At 42.9% G+C, this 13191-nt stretch overlaps 1 protein-coding gene across 11 annotated transcripts in view; it reads left to right on the forward strand.

The window, feature by feature from the left end:
• The first annotated feature begins 1217 nt into the window (after positions 1 to 1217).
• Positions 1218 to 13191, forward strand: part of CDON (cell adhesion associated, oncogene regulated) — a 99369-nt gene continuing 87395 nt past the window's right edge. For 5 of the 11 annotated variants that reach the window (XR_006606875.1, XR_006606874.1, XM_045080373.1 and 2 more), the window contains exon 1: positions 1483 to 1925. The gene's annotated coding sequence lies outside the window, so the exon portion shown is untranslated. Of the gene's footprint in view, positions 1301 to 1482; positions 1926 to 2834; positions 2955 to 4554; positions 5263 to 13191 lie in introns of those variants that run through there. The other 6 variants (XM_013055010.2, XM_013055015.2, XM_013055011.2 and 3 more) reach the window with 5 other exon arrangements.

A 13191-nucleotide genomic window follows, 5' to 3' on the forward strand; every position in this document is an offset into this window, starting at 1 on the left:
TGGTCAAATGGCACAGAGAAATGGGGGGTACCCAGAGAGGAACCAGGAAGTGTTTACAGTGTAAGCCTGTGGTGATGGACAGCTAGGATTCCTACAGAGTAGCCACGGGACACCTGCAAGACTTCCCTCCTAGACATACAAAACTCTCTCGGTTAAACCTTCACTGGTTATAAGTTTTATTTGCTGAATGAGAAATCACTTAATATACCTTAAGTTAAAAACATACAGATTTGTGATTGGAAGTAAAAAACGGGACAGTGGAAAGCAAACTAGAGTTGCCACTCATTCACCCCGCCCCCCAGCTGACTTTCTGAGGATCTAATGGTTTCACAAAGACCTGGACATAGTAAGAGCAGAAGACTAAACTGTTTGTCCACCACCACTTTCAAAGTATTTCCACCACTTTGTGGAATTCAAGTAAGAAGGTAAGGGAGACTGGCATGTTCAGTACTGAGTGTTTTTATTTTTATTTTTTTAAGTCGGCTCCACTCCCAGCGAAGAGCCCAACTAGGGGCTTGAACTCACATCCTGAGATTAAGACCTGAGCTGAGATCAAGAGTTGGTAGCTTAACAGACTCAGCCACCCAGGCACCCCGGTAGTGAGGGTTTTTGAACTTCAGGTATCACTAGAACTCCTTTTGTAGTTAAAGTAATAATAAGTAATAATGGTGGTAAAAAGAAAAGAATAGAAAGCTAGTTAAAGTTATTATAAAGAAGTCACAGTCCTCGAATGCCCAGTGAGATTCGGGTGCTTTTCACTAAGTATCATACTTAACGCTTCACAACAACCTTGACATATAAATTCTTTTTCTCTTTTTCTGTTTGAACAACTGAAGTTCAGCGGGATCAAAGAACTTGAGGCAAGTCCAAAGGACGGCATGGGGAGACTCTGGGACCAAAGGCCACGTTAGCTTCACCAGGTGACCCTGAGCCTCTGCTGGTCACTGAGCTTTGTTACCTGCTCGCGTGTATGTGAATGCAGGGCGGGATGAAGCTGTCTGAGGAACTAAACACTGAACGTGCTGGAAAGCCTCAGGAGCCACAAGCGGCGGGAAGCTGGAAGCAAGACTGCACAGCCTAGGTAGAAGCCAAGAGAAGGGCGGGACTCGCCGGCTCCAAGGAGAACTTAGGTGGCTGGGCGAGGGGCGGAGCGAGGGGCGGAGAATGGGCGGGGAATGGGCGGGCAAACAGGGGAGCGTGCAGACCATTCGCGGACCGAGCAGAAATGCCGCCTCTCCGGGGGAAGCGAGGTGAGGACAGAGTGAGCGAAGGCATTGTGGAGTCTCCGTGAGTTGCTAAGGTAGCTCATCCTCACCATCCTAAACCAAAGCAGAGACCGGACTCGACCTTCCTGGGCCGGCTTTCCCGTAGAGCAAGCAGGAAGGGGATTGGGAGAAGGTCCTGCACAGAGCGTCCCCCTGCCCCCTGGCAGATTGGTACGGCTCATCCCCCCGCCGCTGATCTGGCAGGCTGCGCGCGCACCCTCCGGCGGGGCGCGGGCCGGCGGGGCGCTGCGGCCTCTGCGGCCCGGTTCCCTCCTCCTGCTCCTCGCGTGCTCCTCGCTGGCCCCGCGCCCGCCGGTGACGCGCCCGCGCTCCTTGCCGGAGAGGAGCGCGGCCGCGGGGGCGCGCCCCGGTGGCTCCGCCCCCCCCCCCCCAGTTCCCTCCCCTGAGTCCCGGGTGCCCCGCTCGCGCGGCTCGGTGCAAGGAGAGCGGGGACCCCGCGCCAGCCCGCCCCTGCGTCCCCGCCCCGGCGTGCGAGGCGCCGCGCCCTCCTGCTGCCCTGCTCGGTGCATGGAGGGGCCCGTTCGGATCGCAGCCGCCGCCGCCGTAGCAGCCGCCAGCGCGCGGGGGATGACCTGGGGGTGGCTTTCGGAGCCGGCTGCCGCGCAGGAGGTCCGGGGACTGAGGCTGCCCCGCCGAGAGGTGCAGGGGTGGGCCCGCCGTAGGATCGGAGGGAGGGGTGGTCCGGGGACCCCGGGCTTGGGGGCCACGCGGCTCGGGTGCGGGAGGTCCGCGGGAGGGCAGGCCGGCGCGCCCGGGAGGGCATAGGGGTACCGGGCTGAGTGCGGGGTCTGGGAAGGGCAGCTGACGGATGCCCAGCGGGGGAGCTCCGGCGCTCCGGATCCTCGGGGACTCTGAGCCACCTCGTGGGAGGAGGCGGGGTGAGGTGTCAGTAACACGCTTAATTCTCTTTGACGGTGATCCGCTGGGGCAGGTGAGACCCAGCATAGCCGGGAGTAAGGGGCGCCAGCAGGTTTTCCCAAGGGAGCGGGATTCCTCGCCTCTCTCAACCTCCATCCCGCAGAGCGCCTGTGAGAGACAGTGATTTATGTGTAGGGAGAAGCAAGAGAAATTTCCTGCACAATGTATCTTTCTCTGCCTTCACAGACTCAGTGACTTCCCAGCCCCAGGGAGTGTATTTTTCCTTCTCCTCTGTAAAGCTTTCTGTGGATTGCATTATCATTTGCTAAATACATTACAGCTCGCTATTTATTTCGGTCTGCAGCTTTGTTGCTTTCTCTCCACATCTAGGGATTTCAATAATAAATCACTGAGGAGGATAGATAGACTCTCTCGCCCTTGCCTTCATTGTTCTCCCTAACCCCACCAAATCAGGTGGAAGGCTTTCCAAAAGGCGCTCTTCTCCAGAATGCCTTCCTTTCCTGGTCAGGACTATCAGAGGATGGCAGGTGCTTTAAGGTCAGGCCGCTTTCCAATTGAGATCTAGAATTTAGGGAACACCATTCACAGAAAATGAGCCTCTATGTCCTGAAACAAACGCTGTGAGAAACAGAAAATTGAACCAAAAGCTAACACGAGATTCATTCTCAGGGCAGTGGCCAGTAAAAATGATAGAGGCCAGTCGTGTTTCCATGCCTCACTGATACCATTGCCTGCCGACTCCCAGCTGACCTCTTGGCATACCTGAAGGGCAGTGTCAAGAAGGAAAAGGTAGGGAGGGGAGCTGAAAAATAAGTGGGTTTATTCTCAGCGCAATTCTAAGTGTTCTATGACATTTTATAGCTCATTTAAAATAAGTAGTCTATTTTAGCTGAAAATGGGGGGGGCATTATTCAACTTTTAGGACAAGATGAAAGAAAAAATTTCTGGAAATTTAAAATTAGTGCTTAACTAGAAAGCATTCTTAGGAACCCAGAGAGGCACCAAATACTGTAGTTTCTGTTACGCACATGTTGAAATAAACTGCCTCATACTTTAAGTTATATGAGAAGGATGGAGAAAACCTGTTTCATTTTGTAAAGACGTGCCCTGGGTGTGTGCTTGGCAGTGGGTAGAGCAGAAACATTTATATTTCTATAAAAAACACACAAGTGTATATTGTTTAACTTTCATGCAAAAACTCGGATATAGTATTTGCAAATCTGTCTTTGTTTGAATAGTTTAGTCAACCAGGAAAATCAGTTACTAGAGGTACTGTGCTATTGTTTGTGTAGTAAGTCACTTGGGATGCTTTGATTGATTGCTATGGTTCTCATGAACCTCCTCTTCTGTGGAAAGTACTTAAACAGCTCTGACCCTCAAGCCGGGAAGTACAAAGAACCCTTAGGACTTGGAGCATACTGATCTAGCCTGTGTAGTTTGGTGTCTGAATCAATCTTATCCCTTGCCTTCTTTGCAAGAAAGGAATTAAGTTCACTTAAAGATAGGACCCCCCCCCCCCAATCAGCAAGGTATGTATAGAGATGGAGGCTTTGTGTGGGAATAGGAAAGTCTGTAATGGGCCACTGCTCTAAGGAGGTCAGGTAAATATGTTGACTAGTACTCCTGCTTTTCTTTTTCCCACTTTGCCCTTATGCTGTCATAACTTTCTAGATGATTTCATTTATGGGTTTGTCAAGATAGACATTGAAGTAAAAATTTTCCTCTCTAGAAATGTTTCTTTTGCACAATTTTAGACCAAAAATTGGTGATTGTGTCTGAGCGTATCCTGGGGAAATGATTTCCGGAGTTCAGCATTGTCTTAGTGAAATTAGGCTGGGGTAAGAAATTAAAAATAACTAATTGGAAAATTGGTTATTTATAACGTGTAATTACATTAGCTATGGCCTTGTAATTAGCATTTGTACTGTGCAGGAGAATATGCAAGACAGCACATCAGGAGAGCAGATGAGTTGTCTACACAGGTAGTCTTTCTTTAGATATATGATCTTACTACTTAATAGGAACTAATTAGATTAGAAAGAGAATTTGGAGTCCGGTTGCTAAATAGGTTGCTTTGAAGGACTTGATTTTATGGTAATTTTTTGACGAGTACTTTTTTTACCCCCAGAAGTTTTATTAACTTGGATTGAATTAGAGAAGGTTTTATTGTTTTTATTCAAGATTTTATATTGCATGTAAACATTCCACTTATTTATAAACATTCCATTTATACATTTTTATTGTGTATATGGCCCTCATTCACTTTTAAGGGACTGAGGAGGAAGGCTTTGATTCTTCTCAATTAAAATTATAAGATCATATACAGAATATCCTTCATGTCATTTTAAAAATATTGGATTACAATTAAGTGAAAAACTGGTTTGTTGGTTTTTTTTTTTTTTTTTTTAATCCTTCAAGTTTTCCGTCATTGTTTGTGCTCTTTCCCCCATTGTCAGGCTTAAAACATACAGTATCATTGTCATCTGTCCCCTGAATAATGGTCCTGAGGTGATATTATTAATGTGGCTTTTTAAAATCAAACTAATTATACTTGCCTAAAAGAGCCACATGTGTGTGATTCTAGCTGCCTGGTGCCTTTTGAGAGCCCGGGAGACAAGCTAGTGAATAGAGCTGAAAATTCATTCTGTATTTGATTAAATGGAACAGACTCGCTGCTCCTTACCCCAGCAGGGGCTATGAGATCTCTTGATCCCCGAAGCGGCTCCAGGACCCTGGGAATTCCATTAGCAAGCACCTGAGGAATTTCTGCCCTGCAGTGCCTTTTTTGTATGTGTGTATGTGTGTGTGTGGAGAGGGAGTGGAGCTGAGTGGTGATGGGGTAGTGGAGGGAGGGGGGTGGAGAGAGGCTACATTGGAAGACTCCATATGTTAGCAGATCTAAAATCAAGGCATGACTTAACAGCTTATCTTGTAAGAGAAAAGCCCAACCCGAAGGCAGATTGCTAGTCAGGACTTTACTCCAAGCAGGACTGCGTGGGGATGTGTTGCTAGCACTGAACCGAGCGCCACTCTAGGTACAGAAAGTCGCTTCTCTGCTTTCCCTCCGAAGCACAAGCATATACACGTTGCAGCCTTGGTAAGTCTTCTCCATATGATCTTTTGATAAATATGTAAAATTGTGTTATAGTTTGGTCTTGCCTGGAAGGACTGATGTATTGTTCTAATAACTTTTCCAACTGAGAGCAAAATCAGACTTTTACGGGAAGCCAGTTGCTTTACAGAGATGAAAGGCTCATTTGAATAGGCATAATTTAGTGTGCTCTTTTGTTTTTATATCATTTTATTGCATTCTTGTTACCTTGTTATAGAATTCAAATTCATGGGCGGTGTATGTTTCTTTCCTGCTGTCTTTTTGAGAATTCTGATTTTAAGTATCTTTTAAGACATTGCTTTGCAGACTTGCTAGCAGCCACAAGCAAATGAAAATATATCTACCAAAAATATTCGTGTAAAATCTTTGGAGCAAAATTTTTGGAAACATGAGTGTGTCTTCCTCCCCTGCCAGCCACCCTCCTCCCCACACACCCACAGCTGCCCCAAATAATTTTTGGATACAAACATTTTTCAGGATATTAGTCCAGTTTGTTGCTTGTGTACTTTTCCAGGAGGAGCAGTTCTGAATCTTGGATGGTATTGTTAATTGATTTTCATATTCCGAGAAGAGTTAAACACGAATGTGAATTCCAGTGCCAGTTTCCCACTGATGCAGAGTGCTGTAGCTTATTCGATGGTTAATTTGGTATATTTTGTTCCTGATTAAAATCATGTTGTGTCACAGTGCTTTCCCCCACTTCCAGCATGTAGTCCTCTCGCAAATTCTCACAATGCAGAGTGCTAGGAAAATAAAGAAGCCTTTTAGAGACCATGTTTAAGTCTTTCCCACCTTACTCCCGGGTATCCCTTTTCTAGTGCTGCCACACTGAAAGCACTCTTGAATGAGTTGGAGTAAACACTGAAGTCAGCAGTGTGTCTATCTCAGTTCACAGTGATTAAGACTCTTTTGCCGTGTGATATATTTTGATGGCCAGAGATCATAAAAAAAAAAAAAAAACTACCCCCAAACACATTTTGTTCTGCTACATATCAGTTGGAATGTGCGTAGGACTTCAGTTCTGGACAGCCAGCAACATGCCTTGCAGTCACAGAATGAAGGAATGGTGAAGTCCCTTGTATCTGAATTCAGAGGGAAAGAAATAGCCGGGTTATAGGACTGAAATGAGATCTAGTCTGCTTTCTGTTTTGTTGCTTATAGCTGCCTGGTCAATTTAATTTTTAGGTTACCATACTAGAAACAGAAGGAAAAATTGACACATAAAGCTTGCTCTTCAGCTACAGATTCATGTTAAGAGACTACTGCTCGCTGTTTTTTGTTTGTTTGTTTGTTTGTTTGTGAGCCGGGGCAGTGAACTTGACTGAAATCTTGGTTTCCTCATCTGTAAAATGGGAATAACAATAGTATCTCTTAACCACTTGTTGTGGGGGCTCCATGGAATGATGAAAGTGAATTGCTTGGATATACCAAATCGGCTCTGAGGGTTAGCTACTGTTACTTGTAGTAACTTTTCCCGTCCACATTAGTCTATTACTCTGATCCAGAGTAGTTTCTTTGAAGTACTAACTAGTAAGAAATTCTTGGAAGTTAGTACATACAACTATAGTTGTAGTGTGCTACATTTTCTTAATTTTGCAGTTGAACTGAAATGTTACATTTTTCTAATGGATTGTATAATGTAATACAATATTGCATTTTTCTAATTGATTGTATAAGAATGTACATGAGTATACAGTTAATGTACACCGAGCAAACAGCTAGGCGAGGTTTTACATATGCACATATGTGTGGTAACTATGACCCAGATCAGGATCCAGAATATTTCTTTCACCTCGGAAGGTTCCTTGGTGCCCCTTCCTGGACCACCCTGCCTCCCCCAGCAGGCAGTTACTGTTCTAACTAGTCCCACCGGACATTAACTTGAGCTGCTCTCAAACTAGATTTATAAAAATGGATTCATATGGTATATACTCTTTTATATCTGTTTTCTTGCACTGCTCATTGTGTCTATAAAATTCATCTGTGTTATTGTGTACGGTAGTAATTTGAGCTTTTAAAATTGTTAGAGCATCTTTGGTGTGTTTTGAAATTTGTATTAGTCAATTTTATCGGCACATTGGGTATGTGGCCACTGGGAAGAAAGAAAATAGCACTTCTTTCTAAATTATTTGACAATCAGATCCTAGTAGCTAGCTTAGAAAAATTACCATGACCTTATTTTTGTACCTAAAATTGGGTAAAAGTAGTATAATTATTCTTAGTCACAATTACATAAAGCAAATCCATTAATAATTGTGTTGTTGTATGTGTGTTTTAGTTTTTAATATTTTGTTTAATTTTTAATTTTTTTTTTTTTTTTTTTTTCTGAGAGAGGTGTGTGTGAGTGGGGAGGGGGTGGGGCAGAGGGAAAGTAGAGCAGGAATCATAAGCAGGCTCTACACGGAGCTCAGGGCCTGACACAGGGCTCGAGCTCAAGACCTGGAGATCACTACATGAGCTAAAATGAGGCGTTGGACACTTAATGGACCATGCCACCCAGGCGCCCCTTGTGTGTGTGTGTGTTATTAGAAGGGAAGGAAGAGACCCTCAAAGCAGAGAAGAAGGACCATCTAAGGACCATCGTGCTTAGCATTTAATCCATAATCAATACTTAGAAATGTACAGAAGAAACAACTAGCCCAGCATTAGCATGATGCTCTTTTAGAAGAGAACAGAGCAACACAATGTTCTTTTGAAAAATAAAAATAAAAATAAAAAAACACCCAAAAGGAAAGAAAGTGGAGCTAAGACGTTGTTATTGCTACGGAAAAATTTTGTACCCCCTTCAGGGAGAAGGTTTTGGCTCCCTCCTTGCTGTCAGACAATGCCTAGATGTTTAAAGTTTCTGTCCGTGTTGTTGGAATTCCCTCATGTGCTAAATAAAATTTATTTCACCTAAATAGTGAAACAAGGCTACAAGATGAGGTCACTGATTTAGAAGGCCACTCCTTTGTTTCTTAAATTTTGGAGGGGGTTGTGGTTGAGGTAAATAGCTTGTATTTCTGCTCTTGGAAATGTTGAGGGAGGATTTTCTGGATGTTCTGCTTGAACACAAGCCACTTCTCTCTCAGGAGACACTGTATTTTGCAGCTCTTGTGATTTTATTAAATCTTATGATTTCATACTCCTTGACACGAGGTCATTCTTCACTGACAGCCATGTGCAGGGATGGGTTCCCCTGGACTCCAGAGAGACAAGTTGTCCCTTTTTCTACTTACATCAGACCACCAGTGGTCCAGACTTGAGGGAGGTGGAGAGAGTTGAGATAGTCATCTGTGATTCATCTTTTGTCCCGTAGGGGCGCTCCAAAGATGCAGATTTTGGTTCAAACGAAGGAAGAACTGCGACAAATAGGATGGCCTCAGGATAGAAAATGCTCTTTTTTTTTTTTTTTTTAAATAAGTGGTTTCTATTTATTTATTTATTTATTTTTTAAGATTTTATTTATTTGACAGATAGAGATCACAGGTAGGCAGAGAGGCAGGCAGAGAGAGAGAGAGAGGAGGAAGCAGGCTCCCTGCCCAGCAGAAAGCCTGATGCGGGGCTCAGTCCCAGGACCCTGTGATCATGACCTGAGCCAAAGGCAGAGGCTTTAACCCACTGAGCCAACCAGGCGCCCCTAGAAAATGCTCTTTTGAGGGGACTTGAGCTCCTCTTACTTGACACTTGCTGAGGACACTGTGGAAGCCATTTCTTCTTTGGGTGAGAGATTGAACTGCATGACTTCTAATGGCACTTGCAGAACTCAGACTCCATGAAATGGGCTTTTTTGAAAGAGTGATTTTACATAACCAATCCATGTGTAATCTTGGAGGGAGAAAAATACGTTACAAAGTCCCAAACAGCCACTGAAGAAACAAATTTTCTCAGACCAGCCCTAGTTTAAAGTTGAGGACGGCCTCTACTTGTCAGCTCTTTTCTCTCTAAATAGAATTCTTCCTTTAACACTAATAAGTAAATGTCAGATATTCTTTCTTACTTAAAGAGAAAATAGGGACTTTTCCAATATTCTAAGTATGTAAGTGTCAGAAACAGTAATGCTTTCAAAGGATAGTAGTTGCTCCCTTTTTATGGAAGGGCACAATGAGAATTCTTGAGTCCCTCCACTGGCCGAGATATTTCTTCACTCCTACAACGAGCGTACAGTCAAAATGATTAAATATACATCTTTGCTCTCTGCCCTCTCTCCTCCACCCTACTTCTCTATTCTTGAATTTCAAAAGAGAGATAATTTGAGGGGGGAAGGCCGATACTAGTGACTTATCCCATCAATAAAACGGTATTTGGAACATTTTCTGAGGTCCATAGTTATTTATTCCAGCCATGTACACATCTTGTATCTGCAAAGATATGCTAATAATATTTAATAATGGATATTTAGAATGATTGAAGGGAGTGTATTATAAAGCAAAAAAGAATAGTAGATGGAGTTTTCATGGTTTTGTGTTTATGCACATGAACCCTCTGTGCCCTCGGTGGCTCTCAGCAGGTCTCTGTCCTCTCTTCTCTGTCGTGGCTACCTTTTACTCCTCCAGCATTCTTTTTTACAATTTCAGAGAGGGATGAGAGGAGATTCAGAATGTGAGACCAAAAAAAGAAAAAAGTGATTCTGCGTGGTAAGCACAGCTTCAACTAATGAAGACAGTGCTTTAGATAAAAAATCATTAAATGTCACATTGTGATTGGAATTCATGCATGGTGTTTTAGCAATTTTACTTTTTTCTTGAAAAAAAAATTCTTAAATTGTAAATGGATGAAGTTTTAAACAAATTTTTTTTTTTTTAACATTTAAAATGTGTATTTCTCTTCTGTGCAATGTTTGGTGTCCAAAGAGCTGATTTCATGTCCTGTTTCCAAGATACTTGGCATTGCAGGTGTTCTCTTGGGTATCTAGGTACTAAAAAGTGCATTCTGGCTTCTGTCTCTTGCCAGGGAAATGCCTGACAGTTATTGACTTTTTATGGTATCAGAGTAGAAGTAATTAGTATTCTCTATTTTACTATAATGGTGATATCTGTTCAATGAGTGATTGTACACACTGCCTGGTTGGAGGTAAATTTGGCAAGGGGGACGAATGTTTAATGGATAAAATACTACTTTTATCAGGCCATGAAATTACTCTAGTGACATCAGAACTTGGCAGCCTCTTTTATTCCAATAAAAACAAAAATAGCATCATAAGCTAGGGATAAGACATTTTTCTTGTCCATTTATTTTGGCTTATTCTCATGGTTTTGGCCTCAGGGTGTGCGTATAACAAAATAACAACACAGTGAGTAAGAGGCAATAAGAATTAGGGAATGAAGGTAGTTTCACTGAAACAGACATGCTGTTTATCCGTCGCCTCGGTTTCAGGCATTTAAACGGTTCCTCTCAGTTTGGTGACTAGCATCAGGGTGGATATGAGGAAGCCTCATCGGTTAAATGGAGTTAAACTTCATCATTTGGCTTGTTAGGACCTTACTTGCAGTATGTTGAAAAAGTTTGGTGATCGGCTTATAAAATTGTCACGTGTCTGGGCATGATTACAAATGCGACAGTACAGATCTGTAGAAAGGGTGCTGCTTAATCCTTTTTATAATCACCAGTGTAAAATAAACATCGTGTTACCAGTTAGTTCAGTTTGATTGGATGTAGTGTTTCCTCTTGCCTGTTTTACCCTGTTCACTCTTACTGTGAAGTTAGATTTTTAGATGTTATCATGATTTTTTAAAAAGATTTATTTATTTGAGAGAGAGAGAGAGAGGGTCGGGTGGGGAGAGATGGGCAGAGAGGGAGGGAGAGGGAGAAGCAGACTCATACTGGGCGCAGAGCCCCATGAGGGGCTCAGGCTCAGGACCCTGAGATTAGGACCGGAGCTGAAACCAAGAGGTGGACACTTACCAGACCACATTCCCCAGGTGCCCCAGATGTTCTCATGATTCAATGGCAGTGCTTATACCGGGTTTCAGTTTGGTGTCCCAGCATCTGAGCAGTAGGTCTGTTGACCCAGGGACTACTAGCACTGAGAAGATACTTTCATCATGCTTGATAGGTCATTAGACTCCTGAGTAGAACCGTACTAAAGTCTGACTGCTACATTCTCTCCATGACTTAACTTGTGGGTTTACCTCACTGTGATCACCTTCTTAAACAAGCTCATTTTATTATCAATTAAATCTTTTATAGTAAGGAGAACTATAGTTCTGATGGGTTAAAGTATATTTCAGAGTTCTTTTTTTTTTTTTTTTTAAAGATTTATTTATTTGAGAGAGGGAGAGAGAGAGCATGCACACACAGAAGGAGAGGGAGAAGCAGACTGCCTGCTGAACAGGGAGCCCGATACGGGGCTCGATCCCAGGACTCTGGGATCATGATCTGGGCCGAAGGCAGATGCTTAACTGACTGAGCCATCCAGGTGCCCCCAAACCTGCTTCTAAGTAGCTACTTTTACTTTACCTGTTTTTAAGTCATATTATAGTCAGATTAGAATGGTTCTGATCTCTTCATCCGATCTTTTGATTCCTATTTACTGATAGTTAGGCATATTTTCTCTTTTAATGGTCAAATCCTTTTTGAGCTTAAAATAAAAACATCAAAATCCTACCCTGCATTTCTAACTCCAAGCTCTAGTCATCTTTTTTTTTTTTTTTTTTAGATTTGTGCTTTAGTTTGATTTCTCTTTTAAAAGAAATTGCAATACTCGTGTTTGATTGTAGACCTATATAGGTCTTTCATATAATTTTCATCATATGTTTTTGTGCTAATTTTTTTTTAATCCCATGGCTAACTAAAGCCCATTTGAATCATTATAAGATGGGTTGTTAACTGTGGTCTCCTATTAGGCTGGCAAACACAGTTGTCGTTATTTGTTACTTCTTTTGTGTTTGAGGATGCGTTTTAAAAGAGCTATTGTCATAGTGGTTAGGTCTTAAAATAATTTCACATTTGTTACTATGACAGCAGCCACAGTGGGGTTTTTAATCATACAATACAGCTTGTACAGAGATTGATATCAGCATTCTGTGGCATCAGATACATTTTAGCTCTGGGATTTGACTACATACATCTTTCTTTTGTCAGGAGGGGTTCTTGCAGCCAGCTCCCAAAGTGGGTTTCTAAAAGTGGTCCTTCCAAGTCTGGGCTGTATCCCACCCACAGGAAAATAGCATAAATTGTTTTAAAGAAAAATTGTCAATGTTTTACTTATTTTGGGATCTCTCTTTGAGATAGCAGCTAATCAGAAAAGATAAGGACATGATTAACCCTGTAAGACAAAGATCGGATTCATGTTTTCTTAGCTAGCTGTGCTTAGATACAGAATACTTAATCAGTCGTGATCACACTAACCGATAGGCACTACCTATCCAACAAACTCCTGAAGCCTTCAACACACAAGAAAGAGAAACTGAGTTTTGAGTTTTTCATTCATTTCTGGGTTGATGAAATTATCCCCCCCCTTCATACTGAAATGTGAGTCATCTGGCAAAAAAATCCTTCCACTTGACATTGGAAATGAAGTCCCCATTTACTTGTAAAAGTTCCTTCTAATTCACTGAGAAATACTAACCTCTTTTGTGTCTGATTTACCCAGAGTGAATGTAGGGCTGGTATACTGGGGCAGTTAACAGGAAGGAGCCTGGTGACGGAGGACTGGCAGATTGCTTTTGCAGACTGGGAGTCTTGTCTCTCTGGGTGCCCTGCAGACGTGCAAGAATGGTGCCTCCAGAGGACCGGGAAAGCAAAGTATTGTTCCATCGGGTGTTGCATGTACAACACAAGTGGGTGTACATGCCCCCCCACCCCCCCTTGCTCACTTAGCTCTTTGCAGAGGAGTGGCCCGTCCCAGCAATGACTACATGGGTCTCATGGTTCTTTTTATTCCATACACAGAATAATTTTCTCCCGTCTCTGATGTTATCATTTCTTAAATAA

Source organism: Mustela putorius, unplaced genomic scaffold, assembly GCF_011764305.1.
Source record: "Mustela putorius furo isolate JIRA1106 unplaced genomic scaffold, ASM1176430v1.1 tig00000460_pilon_pilon_pilon, whole genome shotgun sequence".
NCBI classification, from domain to species: Eukaryota; Metazoa; Chordata; class Mammalia; order Carnivora; family Mustelidae; genus Mustela; species Mustela putorius.